The following is a 22,905-nucleotide window of genomic DNA, read 5'->3' on the forward strand; positions in this document are numbered from 1 at the left end:
TTAAACCAAAATTAAACAGCTTATAATCCTGCTAGCACTGACATTCATTCTAGATCTCCGAGTACAGCAATAAATTAACATGAAAACCTTTATTACAAGTCACTATCGCCAATACTTCAAGGGAAGACAATCTGAAAATAATGGAGTGTGATAGTAATTTGGTTTTTAGTCAGTAGCTATGTGATCAGACCACTTTTGCCTGGCATATGTGGGACCTGGATTCAATTCTTCCTCTGAAAGGATTTGAACTTGGACCTTCCGCCTCCCAGGAAAACTCTCAAATCACCACCTTTTAGTCTATTCTTTGTTGGATGCTCCCAGCCTATCAAGTGGATGCTTCATATAAAATGCTTTCACTAGAGCAGGAGCTAGAAGATCCTGGAAATCTTTTCTCCTCTGTGATTATCTTAGCTCTCAGGCCATCACATCATTTGTTCATTTTGTCTTTTTAAGCATTTTGTACAAAAACTGAACAGCTCAGCTGAAGGCACTGAGACATATGCTTCATTATACATATGTACAGAAAGCATCCTTTTCCAAAATTTACTCCTAATTCAGCAGAATTAGCTGAAAACTATGAACACAAATATAGATATAAATACCCACAAAAGTGCTCATGTTTTCCAGCACCTGTAACTGGACTTTGATTTCAGCTTTGATATTCGAACCATGTATGTGTCTAGCCTTCAGCAGTCAAAGTCTAAAGTTTGCATCAAGATATCCAACTTGTGAATTTTGCACTATGACATTTGAGAAAAACATTATATCTCATACTTCTTGGAAAGTAAGTGATTTACATTGACTCAGGTGTACAATAGTTATAAAAGCACAGTCTACTATTGTTAAGGAAATACTTTGGCTTCCTTGCTGATAAGTTCATTCTACCCTTGCAGAATGTCAACAGCTAATCGTTTTCTTTCTCTGCGCTGATATTATACTGAGAAATTGATTTTGCCATCTGGCTTTCTAGAATTTTTATCAGGTCTTTTTAATTAGGTTCAAATCATTGATTTCCATTGTTCCCCAGCTTCTATCTTTTTCAGTACCGTTAAGACTGAATGCATTTCCAGTGCACTGCAGTGTTCTGAAGTGGAACCTAAAATGAATAGGATTTTCCCACAGGTTTTCACACCTTACATCTGCTAGCAAAAGTCCTGTCATGCTTGCCTAGTTGTGCATATAATTCAATTTTTATTTTATTAAGATATGAAGATGACCATTCTATTAAAAAAATAAAATCAAACAACCTTAAAAACTCCAAATGAAAAATGGGCCCAAGGCTTAAAAATTAGAGACCTCTTCAAGAAGGCTGGAAGGTTAGGTTGCTATAATTATGTTGAACATATTAAATCAAAGTGGTTGTAAAGACTTTCCTAGGCCAGGCCATATTTCTACATTGGTTTGCTTTTTCTATTCTGTTGCAATGCTAAAGGCATTCATGCAGCACTTCAAGTTTAGAAAAAGTTTATAAAATCCAATTATTGTTGTATACTTCAGATACAGATACTGTAAATTTCAGCTCTCAGAACAGAAGCCCCTGCAAGACTATTTCCTTTAAACCTTGCACAAAACAATAATTCAACTATACAGTACTTTTGGTAATGTTAATCTATAATGAAGACATCGTCCTTAGGAATTTGCTTTCATAAGAAAAACTGAAGACGAGTCCCTGAATAAGTTAAGACTTTAATTACTCTTTAATTTGATTTCCAAAGTATGCAAAATCCAGATCTGAACTTCCCCCAGAATTTAATAGGAGGGGCTTAGATAGGGACCACAACCTTACTTTTGTTTTTTAAAAAAACAACAAACAAGCAAACGCATGCCCACACCAACTTGATTTTACAATTTAGATGCTGAACACTGAAGTTTACATTTTCTGGTCATTTAAATCATTAATTATATACAAATTTCTATGCATTTTAAAAGTAAAATACAGTAAATCCTTTGGAAATGAGACTAAAGCCACTAATTTGGGGTCCACACAACAAGCTCTTCAAAGATTTCAGTCAGAATGACAAGATACACTAGTACTACTCCAAATGTCACTCACAAGGCACTGCACTCACATTTAAGGTCCAAATATATTCAAGACTTCTAGGCTTGCTCTCACTGATGACCAAATAAACTTTTGGTATGAAAGCTGACAAGCTATGTTTTGCTAGGTACTAAAGCAATCTCTTTCCTGCAGGGCAAGTTCCTGCAGGGCAGTGTTTTAGTTTCTAGTTGAGAGATGAAGGACCTATCACAGGAACAATACCCTTTCCCTTTCTTCCTCCCTAGAAGTAAGGGCAAAATATAATAGTGTTATACGTGCAATGATTCACTAGTATATAAACAAGCCTTTCTCTCGATGCAGTAGATGCAAACAGAACTTTCAGGACAGTTACATAAGTTAGTTCAGGTACTGGAGAGTACTTGGAAATTCAGCTGGCAAAATATTTATCTACAGTACTTCTAGAATCAAACAGAAGCTACCTCTCACTAAAGCAATTACAGCCCTTTACAAAATTTTATTCTAAGTATGTACTAACCACATATCCACTTAATAATGTATCAGTAGCAGAGTTTACTTCAAAACAAAACAAAGGACGTACAGTGCGGTAAACTTAAGGCACAAGGGTCAAAATATGGCAATACTTTGCAATTGAAGCCAGTCAACGAGCACACATGTCTATCCGTTGGTATGGAAGGGAAAGGAGAAGGTGCAGGGCAACTTTCATAAGTTTAAATTGTAAGAAGCCCTTTCACCTATGTGAGTTGTACACTCCAGACACTTTGATTGCAACATATTTGCTTGGAGATTAGAGCAAGCAAATTGTAAAGAAAAACCAGCAAATCAGATGAGATTACACTAGGTATGACGTGTCTCTTCAGTAGGCCTGTTGGTACAGTGCCAGGTCTGCTTGATAATCCCAATGTATTTACTTCCATGAAATAGCACAAAATCATTGACTCATACTCAATTTGTGACCCAAAATACTCCCCAAATCATTTCCAGAAGAACTCCTACTAGACAACTCTTCTTAATTTTGTATTCCTGCAGTTTGTCATTACTGCCTATGCACAGGGCCTTTCTATGCTTTTTATTCTTTCAGACCTTTAATTTATCAAGAATTAAATATTGCCTTCTATCCTGATTGCAACCCTTCTCAGATTACTGTTGTCTGAAATCTGACAACCACATTATTTTTCCATCATCCTGATCATTAATGAACAAATTTAGTAGAAACAGATCACAGGTCGGATAGAAGAAAATTACATTGGCTTTCTAAGATTTGATCCAGACAAACCCATGTGGATGGTTTCTTGTTACCTTGTAGGCGCTCACAAGTAGTATGTTGGGTTTACTGTTTTCCTGAAATTGAAATTAAGCTGCCTCACCTGTAATGCTCCTGCTCTTATGTTTTCAAAAAATCATGGATGCCACTTTCAATCTTCCACAGCCTCACCTATCCTCCAACGTCTCTAAGATCATTGATAATGGCTTTGAGATTGATTCAGCCTGTTGGATTAATTTAATGTCATCCAACTAACTTGAAAACATAACCCAACTATTTTATGTTCTTCTCCTATTATAGCCTCTTTTGCCTTTTTGGCATTAAAATTAATTGCCTCATTCAAGTAATCACAGTTGGCCTTTTTAGTGAAGGAAAAACATATCAAACATTTGGACTGCCTTAGACTTCTCACTCAGTAACTTTTCATTTTCACTGAGTAGAGACGAAAAAAAATGTTTTTTCCTTAGTGGTAGCAGAGAGAAATAGTGTCTGAATACTTTTACTTAGCTGCATCTCATTTTGTACACTCGCCTTTCTATTTTTGTACCTATGTATTCACCCTCAGTAACCTTAGTTCTTGTGTACTTCATTTTTAAGACAATTTAACAACTCATGATTTATCCAAATTGGACTCCTGCTACACTTTCTGTCTCTCTCTCTTCCCCTCCCCCATTAAAAGAATTAAAAATAGTAAAAACTGTTGTTTCTTTGCAGTCTTTTTAACCCTATTTCACCTAGTCTAGGTTCAAATGAAGCACAACCCATCGCTTACCTAAGTTTATTGACTTCTATTGTTTTTAGTTATCTCCTAAATATGATGAACTCTATTATTTCATGATCCATCTTCCAAAGTTGCATTCCATCAGCATATTCTCAACAAATTCCGCCCTGGTAATTTCTCTCCTGTCTTGACTAGCCTTCCCTTTCTTTACTTCTCCAATTTCAGTATGTAATTTTAATTATGCTTTTACCTAGTGGTTTTTTTTTTTAAAAAAAAAAAAAGCCCCAAACCAGTGAAAACCAATGTAGTCTGTATTCTAACTATATATGTTGTGGTAATGAAACTGAACTAACAAACCTGCATTTGATGAATGTTCACAAAAAGTCTCCAAAACCTGGGCTTCCCTATGTGGGGGCCTGTATTAGATGTGCACCATCAGAGTGATTTTACTCTTTTTGCCATACATTTACAGAGGCTTAAACTCTGTCTGTGTTGTAGACATAAGTTATTGTAAGGGAATATCACCTTACTTGTTTTCTTTGGCAAGCTATACTCTTGTCAAATTCAAATATTATTCAAGATTTATATCATGTGAATTATTCCTTCAAGTCTCCATATGCCAATTACATCATAAGCTTCACCCTGTCCTAAGACCTTCAGTTCCTTTTCCTTAATGTATATATTTCTCACGTTTCTTTCTTATGTCTTCCATAGGAATGCAGATACACAAGATGTTTGATAGAGTAATATTATTCTTCCGCTTGTTCCTCTTATGACACTATTATGAATAAACTTCTCTAGTTTATAATCCCCTTTCACTTAGTTCTTTTTACAGACACAAGTGTTATTTCTTGCTCTAGAGGTTGCTCAACCACTCAGAAATACTTTAGTGATTTTTTTTTTTTAAATTGATCAGAGACATTTTTGATGATTCATTGTTAAATGACTTTTACTCTACTTCATTTTGCGATAATACATTTGAAACATATGCCATTTTCTACCCTGTGAGAAGTTACCTTGCTTTTTTTTTGTCCTAAGACGCAGCTATACTGAGAACATAACACCAGTGCAGCCAGAAGCCAGTTGCTTGCATAACTAAAATGCAGGCTAAGTCCACGTCAGACTTCATAAGTGATCTAGATTCATTGACTCAGGTATACAAGTACTGTGACAGGTTCATGCTTTTACTGCAGAGGATGAAGAGTTCTACAGGAGGACTGCAGAATATTCTTGGCACATTTTAGCTAGCGTTTATATACTGATAAAAGCATAACCACTGCAACACCGTTCATCTCTTCAGCTTCTTAAATAGGTTTTCCACCTTCCAGTGAATTTGCCTATATTAGAGTCAAATAGGTAATCTCAGCCAAACAAAAGCCCTCAAGTATTTTACCCAGTTGAGAGCAATAACCCAAAGCACTCCTACAACCACTTCTCTTCAAGATGGTAGAATGAAGAGCCAGGCTCTCATCTGCTAAGAAGCTTTCTTTGTTGTGGGGAAATCGATAACGTGGAGATGGCTTCTCAATTCTCCCTTTTAATCCATTTTCAATCTTCCTGCATTTACCATAGTTTACCTTCTTCCCAATTCAGTTTCCTTCATGGCTATCCTACTACCCAGATACTCACAAGAATGAGAAATCTCTCCCCATGATATTTTAACTAACCCAGACAATTTCCTTTTACCCTGCAGATTCACAATACCATTGAAGAACTATATATTTTTTTATAAATATATATATAAAATGACAAAAACTACTATTAGCTCTCCCATGTCTCCACAGCAATGAAAGTCAGAGAATCATTGTGACTCTACCATGAATCCAGTTTTCTGGAATTAGACAAGTATATTTTCACTTTCTCTCCCCGTGATGAAAACTATGCTGATGATAAAGAGGGAAAGAAACAAACCAAGAAGACAACTTGCATAGTCATTTCTTCTTGCACCATCCACAGTGAGGAGGCATGTTCAAGGTCAAGCTGTCCACAGGTCAGAACCTGGATCATCAGGGTCCATAGCTGGGCACAGGCATAGCTGTAGCCCTGACATTAATACCTCACAGAAACAGCTAATCGTGGGCTGATTGGGAACCACAATCCATTGTACCAGGCTCCATACAAATACAACAGCTCTGTCCCAGAGACTACACTATTCATTGTATGACAATACATTGAAAATTGATTATACACAGCAGAATTTTAAAAAATCCATCTTCTGTAGAAGACAAATAATACATTGCTCATTAATCAACTTCAGCGTTTTTCTGAAGACACTCAACATTTTCTGGTAATTTGTTAAAACCTTTCCTTTTTTTTTTTTTTTTTAAGCCACAGTTCTCACCAAAAAAAGCCTAAGACCTCAATAACACCGGTTACCTGTCTGTTAGCTTGACACATACCCACTCGCTGATTAAGTCTACTTAACCCACATTGCCAAAAAAAAAAAAAAAAAAAAAAAAAAATTACACTAGTTAATGATGTGCCTGCCTGGAAAAACTGTGTCCTGTGTGGCCACTTCTGGCAGCATGAACTGAACTTCAGCAAAATGTACTTTGCCAAAAGTCCTGCACTATAGCACCATTCCTTCATCCTGGCAAGTCTATATTATAGTATGTGGCAAGTAGAGGCATCCATATGCTGTTAACCTTTTCAGACCACTAAAGAACAGATGGTCTCAGATTAGCTGTTGACGAGCTGTTAATGTAACTATCCATCAATGCCTTTAATTACAGTTTCCTTGTTTTCAAAACAGCCCATATTGGATTTTTTTTTTTTTTAAGCAGAACATAAAATAAACTACTCTGTAAACACAGAATAAACCTATAGACACAAATAGACCTAGACAGTGTTCTTCTTTCTCCCCCTGTGAAAACGCCATGTGAACATTCATCTGTATAAAATTATCAAAAAGATACTGTTAATATAGGTGATCTTAATGCATGTTAAAGGCTCCTTTGGACCACCTCTACTGAGGACATCATTTTAATCACCTGTTCCCAGAAACCATAAATTATCCACTACGTAAAAATTTCTATTACAAAAAATCTTCCTTCTTAGAAAATGTAGTTTAAAAAAATGTATCATTTTCTGCTTTGGGAAAGAATAGACATATTTCCATAAATACCTTATGGATAAAAAATTACCTCTGCCTTCATATAGTTTGAGTATTGCTTTGGTAAACTCTCTTAGGATACTACAGTGAAAGCTATTTCATTTTTATTTTAATTACAGTGAATTACTTGTTAAATGAAAAAAGTCTTGCACAGATAACAGTTTCACATACCAAACCTTCTTCCTTCAGGAACCGGTTGATAGCCAATCCAATTTAATACAGTCCAAGCCATTTTATTAGCATGCTGTCTGTGCAGGTAATTCCGTCAGTCAGATGTGCACTTTCCAGAGATGAAGTGACATTGTTTCTCCTGTCTTGGATGCTACACTGCTCCCAATTTTTATGCAAGTAAAAGCAGGTGGAAAGACTAACCACAAAGCTCTGGTTTAATTTTTTACTATATTAATGCCACAAATCCAGATTTTTAAGATCTTACATGTGATTTTCTAACAAAGACAGTCTGGAATAAGCTATACATTAAAGCATAAAACAGTTACTGAAAATGCACACATCTTCGGAAAGATTTAGATATGTGAATAAACTAACTGAACCTATAACTGTGAAGCATTTTATTACTATCTATAAGAAAAGGTTATGTTTACTATAATAACTTTCTTTAATGTGTGATAGTTGAATGAATAAGAGTTTCTATTTTAGAGAAGAAAAGTCTACAACAACGCTTTGTCACAAATACACCTATAAACTCTTGAAACATATCTGTATTATAGGAGAAAAACTTACCTTTGCAAGGTGAACAGCAACAAAAAGAAGTCATTTTGGGATCCCTACCATTTTCCTCCACTGTATTACCTGGAATGACAGCAATTTACAGCAAACATTAGGGTTTTACTTCCATGAAGGTAAATACTGGTATACGAAATGATTAAAAGTCTGCCATTTTGCACCAAGCCCATGGTCAAACTCAGAGACAACCCTGCTACGCATCAGCTGCATTTATCTGCTTAAGACCACATGACACTAAGCTCAAATCCAAAAGCTAAAAATAATAGTGAATTAAAAACTACTTTTCATGTCTTTCTTCCCACCATGGTCTTCCCTCAAAGTCTTCATTCCAAAAAGAAACTAAAATTATTATTATATATGAAGAATTCAAATAACATCTTATTTTTGCAAGAAGTAATGTTTGGAAGAAGGAATACAAATCTCAACAGACTTTGGAAGTTTCAATACAGTATCTCTAATAGGTAATTAGAGATATTAAATATTCCTTAGCTTTGGATACCTGTAAACTCCCATCCATCACTACTGGAAAAATTACTCTTAACTAGAGGTGAACAAACATATTTCTTCCTTCACACTTCTCCATTAAATTCTAGAAGTAGTGCAATGAATATATGGATTTGACGCATGTCACTCACCACTTGAGAACTAATTAAGCTTTTCGCAAGTCCTTTTTGGCAGAAATTCTTTTGCTACCAATTTAAAAACCTTTTTAAATTTAAAAAAAAAAATTAATTTGAAACTCTGATTCACTCACAGAACACCATCAGTATTTTACCTTCTTGCAAACAGCAGCCATTTTCAGATAGATAAGCTAGAAGTATTAATACTCAGGCTGTCATAAACACCTATGACTGTTTTGAATAACATTGATTTGACTGTCAAAATAGCCAAAAAAGGGTCAGCTTCTCAAACTATGGAGTTATACTCTAGAAAACATTCTACTTCTTACAGGAAAAAATTAATGTCTGCCTGTCAACATATCAGCATAACTCCCCTGTTGTGTGCTGATGTAAGCACGTGACAAGAGACGTGCTGTTTAATTCAGCGTAACATGATTCAGACATATAATAGTACCTGCAGAAAGACAACAACAATACCATTAACACACTGAATCAAAGTCTCTATAGTATCTTGAAATGTAAGTAACTGTTGTAACACATTGCTATGGTACAGGCCTTTAAGGAACTAGTGTTACAGCAAGCTTTTGTGTGCCATAGTAGCTAACTACAGCTGAAGTCTGGAATACAAGGCGACTTCTGAGCGTGCAGCAACAGGAGTGTAAGCAATCCATGATTTAAGGCTGTTTAGCATCGATCTAATTGCCTATTCCCTCAACAGATGAAGGATTAGAGTCAAAAGGGTAAAAAAAAAGTTTATCATTAATAAAGGCAAGGAAACTGCAAGGAAGGAGGAAGGGCAGTAAGGAAACAGAATGGGGGAAACTACTCTATGGTATTCCTCCTGAATTATTTGGAATATCAAAATGGCAGGCAAACCTGTAGATAGTTTGCCTCAGGGTCTACTCTTAGCAGGGCTCAGTAGAAGTAGGAGGGGAAGAAAATCATATGAACAATGGTATAACAGTAGAAAAGATAAGATTCTCTATATATATATGTACATATGTATGTTTGTATCCATAGATATATGCATATATGTGTGTTCACACACACACATACTAATCATGTGCGAAAAAATATTGAACAAAACATACAACTTTCTTAAAATACACCAATCAGTGCTAAGTGTGGCATAGAACTATAAAAAATAGTAAATGATTAATAAGTATTTTGAACCCATTGCAAATATATACTGCCAAGACATGACCTAACAGACTGTATTAATAATGTATCAACCCATCCCAAGGGTTCTTTCTGCCATGGCCTCTGAACTTTTTCTTCAATGACTGCTCAAAATCAGTTACAATTTATTCTGATGACTGTAACTTGCTCCACATTTTTGAGGCACTAAAGCTATTCTTTGGTTGGTGACTATGGCATATCTTCATCAGTTTTAAAATAGTATTTTAACAGAGTGTTTACTATGATAGCTCTGACAGGCAATTGTGCCTTTCATGTAAAGGTCATTGGCTCGCTTCTGGCCCTAGATAGTAAAGGTTGAAAGTCATTGCTGCCCAAAGGCTATTTTGTACCCGGTATGAAGTGAATTGATGGGTTTGGTCCAGAGCTTTAGTGGATAAATATCCACATCACAAATTATCACCAGAATTGACGATACTAATGTCATTCTCAACAGAAGGTCAAGGAGTGAGTTGGCATAGAGACTAAATTGTGTTCGTAAGCCTAGAAGGCAAGATAAAAACAGACTAACTAGGTGGTCTAGAAAAAGAACCACCCCTTTCCTATAGCTGTTTCAGAGCTGTCAGTCCAAGATTCTTCACACTAAATTCACTTTCAGAAACAATACACCACTGGGAGGATTGCTAAGACAACTAACTGTTGATAAACCATGAGATTTATTGGCAGCTATGAAATTTAAAGATCCAAGAAGCACATAATATTTAGACTGTTGCAATCTCCTCAATCAGTCTGTACTTCATAAAATCAAATTAATTGAAATTAGTAAATTCAAAACACCTGATCTGGCCTTTCCATTATCCAACCTTCTGTCAGTACAAGTTTATCCTTTGCTATGTAATGTCTAAATAATTGTACGCATTCCAGTGACATCATTTCCACTAAACCTTTTTTGGGGTATTTTTCTTTAGACTTTGTTTAGATGTTTTAGAATTAGCAAAATTTGAGCTTACAAGATTTGTTGGGAACCATATGTATCCACTTTTTGAACAGCTGAGAGTTTTCTTCTGCTCCACTTTCTGCCTTTTGAATGCCATGGGGAAAAATTTGTCTATCTCAGACCCTTTTAAAAGTTTTGTTCATTTCCAAAGGAAATTTGTAGTGTTTGCACCATGTTCTTTCAGGAAAGGTTGCCCTTTTTCTGTACTCATAGTAGCATTTATATAAAATAAACACTGCAGCTTTAAGAAAACATTTTATTCTAGCATTTATTCATTGTGCACAGCTCATCCACGGGGTATGCAATTTCTTCCACGTACGTGATTTTGCATGCATTTTTTCTGGACAAAAGTTCAAAGAATTACAATTATATATAGTATTCCTATCCATTTATACAAATAAATGAACGTTTCTTGTTTTTTTAAGAACAAAACACTAGTGCTATCTAAGTCAGTGGCTAACTGATGGTAGTGAGACTACATGCCCCTGAGAACGACACTCTGCTGATTTTTTACATTCTGTCAACTCAGGTCCCTTCTTTCAGAAGTTAATTCTGACAAATGAGAGCTCCTCAATGAAAAGCCTGCTTGACACAAGTGGAAACAAAAGGCCAAGAAAGTTTAACAATGGGTGAATACAGTTTAATACAAACTCTACCTCTGGTGATATTTCTGCCTATGGGACAATGAGCTATGCCTTCCGCACACCAGTCTGGGATGGAATTGGTGCTTCAGAAAGTTATGGTTGTCTGTATTTCCTCCGGAACTGGGATAATCTAACAGCATTCCGCACTAGGAAACGTCTCTTTCCATTGTGGTAGTGTGCTTGCTCTCCTAAATACAGTTACAGATTTGATAAAGGATCCACATAAAACACCTACCCCAAACTGTACAGAAATCTGCTTTAAAAAGCAGGTAGGCAGGAAAAGATAGAAATTCCTCTTTATGCCACATGGCAAAAAAGTGAACTAAAACACAAACGTATTATTTTTCAGGAGAAGGCACTGATCACAAAGAGGAGTGAATTCCAATATAAGAATGACTGAGCTCCAAAAGAGGAGTGAACTTACCAGCACGACCTGGGCTCCGTAATTGTCCCCCTGCCAAGGCGATGCCCTCCCCTCCCTCACTGGGCCTCCTGACTGCCACGGAATCTTCGCTGGATTCACAATTTCAAAGTGCAACGGGCGCCTCTGACTGAGCATTTCTGCTGCAGTGCTGACTCCAGCCCCGGCGCCGAGCCACAGGTCGCCTTCAGGACGGTTTCTTTAATAAACTAGATGATACCCCAGCCCTAAAACTGCACGATTCCTTATGCATTCAGTGCAACAAATGGACTCCAGGATTTTTTCCGGTGATCATAAATATCTTGCCAACCATGTGCACTAATATTTAATAGAATTAATTAAAAAGTTGCAAAGCTCTTCCACTCAAGTCATTACAGTCTATAAAAGAGAGCTATTCAGGTTGTTTACTGACTCTGACAGAAATACAAAGATAAATAGACATATTAAAATGTATAAACAAGCTCTCTTTTGTAGGCACTACGTTTATTTTAACAGTGTCAATAAATGTCTGCTTATATGGGTTCAGCAGTAACTAACGTTCACCAGGAGGTACATTTTAGAAACAAGAACCAGGAAAAACCTCTATAAACACAAATGGGAAGATTAAATGTGGAGTGAAAATTAAATCTGTTAGGAATTTCCCTTGAATTTCTATAATTGAGTAATTTGGGAAAAACACTAGTTTCAGTTTTGTCATAGGATAGAAATCCAGTTTGTAAAAAGATTAGAAAGGTAACCAATTTCCTTATTAAAAATATAGGAAATATGAATGACAGCATTACTGCATTATTAAAATTTAATTTTAAATTACAATTTATAGGATGAAAACTGCTCTTTCTTAATCATGCTTGCTGCCATGGAACAGCTTTAGTAAAGTATGTTATTATAATTTTACTTCCCTGTTAAGAAATTAATTCTGAGCATTACAAATTGCTTGAGATATTATACATATATCTATTTTTATATATAAATATATATATTTTTATATATATTTATAAAATATTATTTATATATATAAATAATATTTTTATCTAAATATCTTTTTTTCCCTTTCAGAGACTGGCCAGAGACTTTATATGGGGGGCAATAGAAGAGAACGATCTTCACAGCCTACTTGCATTTTCATTTCACAAACTCTCATTTCTCTGCATTATTCTAGTGGCTGCCTTTAACACTACCTTCCTGCTGGAAGATAACTGCCAAAAAAAGAAGAGTTGGAATTAAAAGTTTTCCAGGCTGCTACCTACCTAATGTCTCCTCCGTTGTCAGAAAGCATACAATGTCCCTCCATTTTCCACAAAGCCAGTTCCCTTCTCATCTCCAAGGAGGACTTTGGGCAGCATGAGTAAGACATGCCAACTTAGTGGTAGGCAAAAGAGAAAATCAAAAAGGAAATATGCAAATTAAGCCATCTTTTCATAGGTATCCTAAAATCACATTGTCTGTTGGTACTGATCTTTGATAGGAAGAGACTGGCTTAAATCTAAATCCACAGTCATATAGCTCAATTAAGGTGAAGATGAATGAACCGGACTTCTTCATTGCGATCATTTCTTCTTAACAGGGATATTGTTCCTTCAGTCTCAATGAAAATCTAGCTTTAACACCGGTGCTTAATTTATTGTCAAATTAAGCAGGCAGGATTTTCAAATAAGAAAAGGATGAAAAGCATGTAATTCAAATCCAGCCATTCTGTTCTCTTATTAAGATTGGTCTCTCTGCGCTTTAAAATAAAAGTCAGGGCATAGTCAGACCTGACAACTAACATTATCTGACCTCTATATTTGTTTATGAATATAGGACAGATTTATTTTAAAGAGGTAGGCCACGATGATTCAGATAAGTCACCCCGAATCAACTCCACACCATGATTAAATATTACTGATAAGTGTCAACTATTACAGTAACCCTACTAAGAAAAGGCAAAAATAAATTTCTCCCTCTGAAGTGCAATCACAGAATCATAGAATAGTTTGGGTTGGAAGGGACCTCTAAAGGTCATCTAGTCCAACCCCCCTGCCGTGGGCAGGGACATCTGCAACTAGATCAGGGTGCTCAGAGCCCCGTCCAGCCTGACCTTGAATGTTTCCAGGGATGGGGCATCTACCCATGGGCAGCAAAGCTACAGCTAGTGAATACGTGGAATGGGATCGACAAATACAGCTGGTGGATACAGGAGGAATCCATATAGATGACAGTGAAGGAGAATTTCCACTGCAGGTGGGTGCTACTGTCTGGATTAGATATCTTCTGGCAAAGAACAGGCCAGACTGGCAGTCCTTGTTCACTGGCATCCCACTCCAAACTGAGCAGGAATTAGGTCAAAGGGGCACCGAACTCCAGTTCTGCAAGAACAACTGATAGGACAGGACTACTTTTCAAAAGAAAAAAAAGAAAGAATGAAAGAGACCTAAGTTTGTTATGGATACAAAACCCAACAATAACTCAAAATGAAAGGGAAAGGGTCTTAAACCTGTGAGGTAAAGTCTGCTCAACTGGGATGCATTGAAACATCTTTGCTGAAAGCCAATAGTTTGGGCTTTTTTAAAAGTCTCATGGACAAGTACAGAGGACAAGTATTTGAGATATATGGATGTCACAGGACTCTTACAATATAATTCTACTATCTGCTTAATTGTCATGGAAAATGTAGTGAGATTAACATTGATATGAGCATTACTAAAATTCTGATTACTAATATTCTCAGGAACGGTGTTAATTTTACATGCTAATGAGTAGATAAAGAGAATTAAGATTCCTGAGGGAGAAAAAGAGGTTGACTGAGGTATGAAATGCGCCTAAGACTGCAGTCAAATATGACTGTGGATGTGCTCTGTTTCCGTAAGCTGCCAGACACACTAACTTGCTTTCTGCTTGGGGTAGAGTTTTGTTTTGTTTTTTTCTTGTTATTGTTAGGGGCTTTATATGTAGAATGAAGACCACTGTGAAGAGTTGTTCTTATGAATGTAATGCTTTATTAATATAAACAGTGCTTTCATTAGGGTATTATGGTAAGGTGGTATAATTATAGGTGGGATAAATAACATGGAACACGCAAATCTTTACTTTCAGGGAATGCTTGATATAGGACACCAGGGAATATTGCCTGAGTACAGTTATACCTTGGTGCTCTCTTTTAATCCTCATCACTGAAAAAGGAATTTATTCCTTCAGGTATTTCAAATCAAACTACAAATACTGCAGTGAAAAAAATCCCAACAAATAAATAGGGAAAAAATACAACAACAAAAAAAGCCAACTGGCAACCTATCTTGTTCCTTAAGCAGAAAAGAAAAACAAAGACCGCTACTTCTTTTCTCTGTAATAAATGAAGTCTACTGATAAACTTATTGATAGACAGATATTCTGGCAACAGATTGTCAAAACGTGTCACCAGACCACACAAGTAACCCATACTCACTTACAAGCTGTCTGCACAGTTAATCTAAGAACCTGTAAAATATCCCATGTTTGGAGTATAAATATCTTGGTGATGAAGTAAATTCAGAATGTTTTAAATGTTATTATTTGAATTTTCAAACACACATGACTGTTAAATATGCAAAGACCTAAATTAAACTTCAATATTAAGACCTATCTCTAATAAAAGAAAATATGTATTCACAGTTTCCCAACCAGAAAATACAGTTACATATATAATAGCAAGTGCAACTTTGCATGCTGCTGTTGTAGCAGTAATGGACATCCACACACACCCCCCATGCCAAATGTTGCAATGCTTGGTGTTAGTTTAATGGTTGAACTCCAGCTGTGATTTTTCAGGGGAAGATTTTGCACTGGTTACTTATTGACAGACTAAAGATTTACCTAAATCTTTTCTGAGAGCTTGTTCCATCACCAGGTTCCACATTGCACAGCCACTACATGAGAAAAAGTTAAAAGCTTGTAACCACTTAAAAGTCCAGTTCTGTTCCTTCTGTTCCTCCTAAATCCTTCCTCTTTTCCACCAGTCATTAGGAAAAAGGGGAAGGCCCTTGTTAAGCAAACCATGTACTGCTACACCAGTAATTGTTTTTTGGTTATAGCAGCTGTTCACTCGTGATACAGCAGCAAGAAGAGACTTCTTCTTAATGGTTCTGTGGAGATACTCAAAACCTGGCTGGACACAATCCTGGGCAACCTGCTCTGTCTAACCCTGCTTGAGCAGGTCCCTCCCAACCTCAGCGATTCTGTAACTGTCATTCTCACACTTGAGAATGTTGTTTGCTTTGCAGGTATTTTACTTCCATTTAGGTTTATTACTAGGAAGCCTGAGATGTAAAATGAAAGTTTCATGTAAGTAAAAATGTCTCTTTCTCCACCTTCTTGTTTCCAGATGGCTGAGCACTAGACCAAGTGGAAAAGAGGGTATGCAGTCTCTGTGGAAGAGAACCAGCTAGACTCTTCCCTGTATCTCTGGATAGTATTTCTCTAGTTGGCTAGCTATTCGTGATCCCTATTGGTATTCCCTGTATGATGTTGCTGCTTTATGATGTAAGAGGATACTGTTGCCTCAAAACTAGAACAAAGGCTCCATTTGAGAAATAGCTGCATTAAAAAAGACTACCTGGCAGAAAAAGCAGAAAGAAGATATTTTGCTTAGAAGAGTTTGGCCTCAAAAGAGAGATTGGGAAATATTTGCAAGAGAGGTACTGGTAGGAGATGGGTGTAAGATACAAGGAGGGCAGCTGGTAGGACAGAGATAAAAAAAGGGATGTATACATATCCACTGCAGGATCCACATATTACATCAAGAAATATACAGGACAATCTCCCATTTCTAAAATTCCAAGAGTTAATACAAAGGGACAAATATATAATGGAATAGGACATAAAATGTCCTAAGCAATGCATCTGCTCTCTCCGAATTGAAATACGCCGATGTACAGGCTTAAGTATCCCTTAGGCCAAAGACTCTTTCAAATAGAATTTTTGGTAGCTAAAGTAACATTTGCCTAAAGTACCTGTCAAGCATCCATTGAGAACCGAATCATGTGATTTCTAACTATATATCATCTTGGGCTACTGTCAAGATCTGGTGGTGACCTGATGTTGAACATTGCAGTAAAAATATATTCTAATTTTGTTCAGGAAAAGCAGGAAAAAGATACTTTGCTCAGAAGACCTTGCCGATGAAGAAAGGAAAAGCAAAGCCAAACCCTAACTCAGAAGGAGCAGACAGACCTTCCACACAGCATCTATGGCCCAGGAAATCTAACTTTTCATAGCACCACCTGGACCGAACAATGTTGTTCCTCCTCCATTCTATGTCTTCCTATCAGTATCAGCCAATTTCTCAGAGCAAGGCCACAATCTCTGTCTCAGATGGTTTAATTTTTCTTCTCCAGCCATCATGAGGCAGTGTTTTCCCGTTAGATATAATGTAAGTGGTCCAAGCTGCCAGCTGCAGTATAGCTAGCCTCTTTTGGCAACAAAAAATTGTATTGTTTTCCATGCTTTCCTTCCCTCCACCATTCAGGGGCATATTTGGCACAGAAAAGTCAACAGGTGTACTTCATTGTTAAAAAGACATGGGGCATCAGTGCTTTGAAGATGTTAGTGTGACGGGTCTCCCAGCTGCAAATGATGCCGCTCACCTCATTATGCAAAGTGCCTATATAAAGCTATTATTGCTTGGCATCTATGCCCCAGTGAGGTGGTCCAACCAATTAACAAGCACAATATCAGATGAAAATGGACACGACTGCAGGCAGCCAAGACTCCCTGCATTCTCATAAAGCTTTTTTTTTTTTAAATCAAAGTTGGATTTCCAAGTCAAAAGTGTGAAACTGTCTATGTCTGTCTTAAGTTTACGCATCTAATGATAAGGCATAATAATAATCCCCTATCTAGTTTCATTATATTCTGTGATATAGAAAATACAGAAATTTAACAGATTTATAATGTCAGAAAAGTGGTATCATAAATACATATCTGTCTACAGAACTGAATGTTAAGACCAGCTAAAAGAACATAGTTGTGTTTCAGATTAACAGACTGATAAGAAGAAGAACTAAAAATGTTGTGAGGACTCACATATGAGATATGAGTAAGGAGTCCTTGGACTGCACCGCTACCGTGTACTTTACTTTTGCATCTGTAAAGGACATCCTTGCTAACTGTGATTATGAATGGCAAGAATTTCAGTGATGTTGTCCAACACAACAGTTGTGCATATCCCAAAACTACTTCTTTCCAGTCCAATGGAGTTCCAGAATTAGAGAAGTCAAGTACTGAGGAACATGCCCACAAGGATTAGCTAAGCTGAGAAGGGAATCCTTTCTGCGTTTTGCCTGATACTACTTCTGTTTAGTTTTCAGACTCCAAATAAAAAAAATTATTTTTAAAACATGCAAATGGAACATTCATTAGAATGGAATCTACACAAAGACACCTTCTAGAATAATTTTTAAAAAATCAAGAAAAAAATAAATAAAGGGACACTGTACAGAAGTGAAACAATTAAATTAGTAAGACTGAGGCAAAGTGCAGTTTTATATCCCAGTCTGAGCAAGACATGCAGTATGCTGTTTCTGCTCTGATACATCAATGTAAGCATAATTTCACTGAAGTCAGTTTAAAAGCCTGGATTTCCACAGAAAATGTTTATGCATTTTCATAAATGTTTGATTTGCTCAAGAAGACTTCTTATTATAAACAAACAAAAAATTAGGTAGTAGAAACTGAGTAAAAGTAGCTTTAAAAACCAAGACTAGGCTTAATAGAAATCATTTTTTTCTTTTAAGGATACTTTTATTCCTTCTGGTACAAAAAAAAGAGCAACTAGAAAGGTGGATATTACAACAGAATTGAAAAATAGTTAATAATTGTTTGAAAAAATGCTCTCTTTTGATTTGTCAGAAGAATTTGGTTTTGAAAAGCAATTCTAAAGTATTTCCTCTTAACTGTGCTTGCTTCAGTGTTGTTATATGGAGAATGAAAAAATTCAAGACAAACTTGACACTTCTGTCAAAATGAACACATTCTATGTTCCTCTGTTATATCTTTTGTGTTTTGCACAGGTGGGAGTTGGGATCTACTGTATGAAGAGGAGAAATGTTCAGCTGTAGATTTATAAGATGTATTTCAAAAAATCTACATTGAATCCATCACTTCCAACAAAACTTAGTTCTTCACTCTTCAGCAAAATGGTTTTGTTTCTGAATGACAAGGCCAAACTCACCAGGCCTTTTAAAATAGCCTGGAATATATACAAAATGTCATCTACATATATATACACAGCAGCTATACAATATAGACTGTTCTTTAAAAATTCCTTTTGAGGTGTTTTTTCCCCAAATACTGAACTTTCTGATTTTCTTTTTCCTGACAAACTAGTACAGATGTTATTTATTTCAGTAAAGAAGCAGATAACAAAAAGGCGACTAAGGAGTACTGATTTAAGTTTATATAAAGGTTAGGACTGAGGTCTCTTTTTATCCTGTAAGAAAGGAACAGTTTTCATACAGATAATTCTTATTTTGTGAATGGCTGTCTGAGATAAGCTATGTGGGATACTGAATACAACAACACAAAATAGCTAGAAAAAGGAAGTAATTTTATCTATACTCCCAATATTCTGGTTTGTATAAAGTCTTATCAAATATAACAAGGTGAAAAAAAACCCTGTACTTCCATTAATTGGTTGACCATTGCAACCAAGAGGTCAGACATACATAGAATCTGATCTATACCCTTCCAATTAATGATGGTTGCTCTAGGGCCAGGCTGGGTACTTACTGCGCACATTATTGTCGGAACACAGTTGTGCTGCATTTGTGGTTAGAAGATATTTGTATTCTAACAGCAACTTGGGATCACAGGAACAGGACCTTGGTTATCCTAAATGCTTAAAGACATGTTAAAGAACAAAACCCACAATTTAAACTTATGACAGCATTAACCTTATAAAGAGATATAAAGAAGACAGTAAGAAAACAACAAGCATCTATATGCTAACCTGTGTTGATGTGGAGATACCTTGCTTCCCTTTCAGCTGTTGGTTGAGTTGGGATGCTATGTCAAAGATTTCCCCTTTCCAGGGCAAGATGACACAAACAGAAATTTGTGCTCAGTCCTCCAGCCCTCACTAAAAAGCTCTGTAAGGCCATAATACTTGGGGAGGTGGAAGGGAAGGTTATTGTGCTGAATTGCTGCTAGTAAACACACACTGATGGAAAGCCAAACCTCAACACTTTGTCTAAGTCAAATGAACAGGAAGTAACTAAAGTTTGAACAAAACAGCATGAGCTAGGAAAATGAGATAACCTCCCACTCCAAAATACAAAAATTTTAGTTCTTAGGGCATTGTGCTTGGATATCTTATAGTTAAGGATTCAACTCTCAACCCACAGTCTATGAAGGATCTCAATGCAGGATCTGCCATAACATGGACATTGGCAAAAGACAGCCATGCTTTTCCCTGTATCTTTGTGGTGGTGGGTTGACCCTAGCTGGCAGGTAAGCCCCCACCTGGTCATGCTCACTCACCCTGGTGGGATGGCGGAAAGAATCAGAAGGGCAAAATTGATAAAAACTTTTTTAAAAGTCTTTAGTTTTTATACCTTTACTCGTTGAGTCTCACTCTAATTCAGTATTTTACTCAAAGAAATTTAGGATATGCCTAAGTTTGCACAAAAACAGTACAGACGTGATATGGTGTCTTTTGGTAACATTCAGGATAAATCTTGTGGTTAAATTAAGTTGACTATCATGTGGATTAATTCTGCTGTGTGATTTATATGAGTATTAAATAAATTGTCAGCCCTCTAAAACAGGTTCAGTTAGGCATATTTGTTTTCCCTTTCTTCCTTGCCTTGTTTGTCCCCGGGCAATGAGAAGATTATGGGCATCATTAGGACTGGAGAAGATGTCGACAGTGAAATTGTATTCCACTGTTACTTCTACCACTGATCTACTATGGTATATTGAAGAAGATGTTTTATCTTTCTGGACTGTTGGTTTCTTCTCTCATTATTTATCTGTGCTGATAAATTGTTCTGACTGTCAGAACAATCTGTATGATCCATCAACTACAATGCATCCAGCCCACTAAAGGAGTTCAAAAAACCTAGTGGATCCCAAATTAAGGGAGACTTTTAGGTACATCAACTATAGTAGAAGAAATCTGTAGCTGTATTGGCTATTGGAAGCCAATGGAAGATGTAATGGAAGAACTGAGCTGGCCAATGGAAGAAACAAAGTCAATAAAACCCATGAGAGAGAGCAGAACTGCATCTTCCGACCACTATTCTATTTCACAGGAGAATATGTATTATCTTCCTAATGGAAATACTTACATGTCATCGGTACATTGAAAATATTTTTTCCACTAAGGGGAACATTTTCACCAGCTGTAATTTACTTTACTATTACAACTAATTATTTTATTATAGCAAACTCCAACTTAATTTTATCATATGAACATATGATTTGTGTTATCTACTGCTTTACAGACATTAATAAATGTGAATTTCTCTTTTTAGACTAACTCTCTTACCCTTGTGCTTACTTGTGCTGTTGAATCTGTGGGCATGCCCATAACAAGATGTTACTAGAAATACAACACCAGCAAGCACTTCCTCCACAACACACCTTTAAACATTGGCAACACTTGATTGGCAGAAGAAGTAGCAACACAATTCTCTGGTTGTGTTCATGAATGAGCATGCAGAAGGTGTTCTGTGATGAGGCTGTGTCTGTAAGTAAGGATAAGCATCCAGTGGCAGCAGACAGCACACCTGCTACTGGCTGTGCATAATGAAAAGGTTTCACCATGTGCCTAGGGCAGACAAAATCCTAAAGTCAGCTTTTGGTGGAAGATGTATTACTTTTCCATGCAGGAAAACCTTACCAACCTCATGCAAATCCAGAGGCCAAAACATTCATCCACTATTTCTAGTGTGGTGTGAAAAGGCATTGCTTGCTATTCATCATTACCAGTGCCTCGCTTTTCAATCCCCAGCTCCAGAGACCTGTCTGACAGAAGCATTGCCACTTCAGATGCTCCCTATCTGTTCAGCTGGATGGCTTTTCTCTACCCTTGAACTAAAGTGCTCTATCCCCTCCTTTTCTGCTACTGACAGGAAAACATTAAACTTTTGCCAAAAATATCTCCTCTGATCTGTATTTTTTCTATCTTTCTTTACCGAGACTGCTTAAGATAACTTACTTCCATCTTGACACACAGCTCCCTTTAGGCACCAACTTCTCTGTGATAGATACTTCTCTCCTACCTGCTTCTCTCATTTCCTCTAATCACTCTTATTTGAATCTCCCTCCCCTCTCATAATAGGCCTGGTCATGATGCCTTTGCTGCTGTGCTTTGAAAATGAACGCTGGATGCCCACTGACCGTATGCAACCATATAGGTGTTGATGCCTATTCTCAGGCAGCCTTCAGAGTCTATAATCAAGATCTCTAAGGCTAGTCCTAACCTCTCCGCTGCAGAAAGCTTCCCCTCCTGACTACTGGAGTTCACAGTTTCGTCTTCTGAGTCTGTACAGTACTTAAAAAGTAAGTGGAGACTATAAATTCATATTATTATACTGTACTGGTTTCGGCAGGGATAGAGTTAATTTCCTTCCTAGCAGCTGGTACAGTGCTGTGTTTTGGATTTAGGGTGAGAACAATGTTGATAACACACCGATGTTTTAGTTGTTGCTACATAGTGCTTACACTAGTCAAGGACTTTTCAGCTTCCCACACTCTACCGACTGAGCAGGCTGGAGGTGCACAAGAATCTGGGAGGGGGCACAGCCAGGACAGCTGCCCCAAACTGGCCAAAGGGACATTCCATACCATGTGATGTCATGCTCAGTATATAAAGCTGGGGGAAGAAGAAGGAAGGGGGGGACGTTTGGAGTGATGGTGTTTGTCTTCCCAAGTAACCGTTACGCGTGACGGAGCCCTGCTTTCCTGAGATGGCTGAACACCTGCCTGCCCATGGGAAGTGGTGAATGAATTCCTTGTTTTGCTTTGCTTGTGTGCGTGGCTTTTGCTTTACCTATTAAACTGTCTTTATCTCAGCCCATGAGTTTTCTCACTTTTACCCTTCCGATTCTCTCCCCCATCCCACCGGGGGGGAGTGAGCGAGCGGCTGCGTGGTGCTTAGTTGCCAACTGAGGTTAAACCACGACATATACACATCATGTTAATGGAGAAAGCACCTAGACTTACAACTCCCCAAATAAAAAACAGATAAGCAAACAAAAATCCTGGAAATAAAA

General features: G+C 37.0%; 1 long non-coding RNA gene across 1 annotated transcript in view; it reads right to left on the reverse strand.

Annotated features, from left to right (window-relative positions):
• Positions 1-7,887: 7,887 nt before the first annotated feature.
• The window catches only part of LOC143164712 (uncharacterized), a 59,435-nt gene continuing 44,417 nt past the window's right edge, over positions 7,888-22,905 (reverse strand). The window contains exon 3 of the long non-coding RNA XR_012996113.1: positions 7,888-7,924. This is a non-coding gene — a long non-coding RNA (uncharacterized LOC143164712). The remainder of the gene's footprint in view (positions 7,925-22,905) is intronic.

The sequence above is a fragment of the Aptenodytes patagonicus genome, chromosome 9 (assembly GCF_965638725.1).
Source record: "Aptenodytes patagonicus chromosome 9, bAptPat1.pri.cur, whole genome shotgun sequence".
NCBI lineage: Eukaryota > Metazoa > Chordata > Aves > Sphenisciformes > Spheniscidae > Aptenodytes > Aptenodytes patagonicus.